Raw genomic sequence first — 553 nt, 5'->3', positions numbered from 1 at the left:
GAGGGGGTATGATAAACAAACAATAATAGATAGGAGGATATAATGACAAGAATGTTGAAAACTTACAACTGAGAAAAGACGTTTAAAGTTTCATCATTTCCTGCCTCGTACTCCAGCTCTACCAGCAGTTGCCCAATCCCTAGTTTCTATTTCATCAGCGGGATGTCAGCTCTCCGCTCTGTGCTTCTCAAAAGTTATGCATGATGAGGACTGGTGAATAAAACTCCATCTTATACCCTGTAAAGGATGGCGTTGTTACGGCGAAGTCCTGCCAGAAATGGTGTAATCAATGGCAATGTCACTGATAATATTTACAGAGGAATAATTAACGATTAAACACTTTCTGTACATATATTGGCAAATAAGATAAAATGAAAATAATCATATTGTAGAAAAGAAAGTTACTGTAATTTGATATCGAAACTTACCGTAGAGAAAACAACTTTTAACTTAATCATTCTCTCAATATGAAAAAAATATTTGTATTTCTTATCTTCGATTCAATGGCTGAGGGCAGCGTGCATAACTTTTTTTTCTAACAATTTTCTCTTCT

Source organism: Penaeus monodon, chromosome 31 (assembly GCF_015228065.2).
Source record: "Penaeus monodon isolate SGIC_2016 chromosome 31, NSTDA_Pmon_1, whole genome shotgun sequence".
NCBI lineage: Eukaryota > Metazoa > Arthropoda > Malacostraca > Decapoda > Penaeidae > Penaeus > Penaeus monodon.
This window is presented reverse-complemented; position numbering follows the sequence as displayed.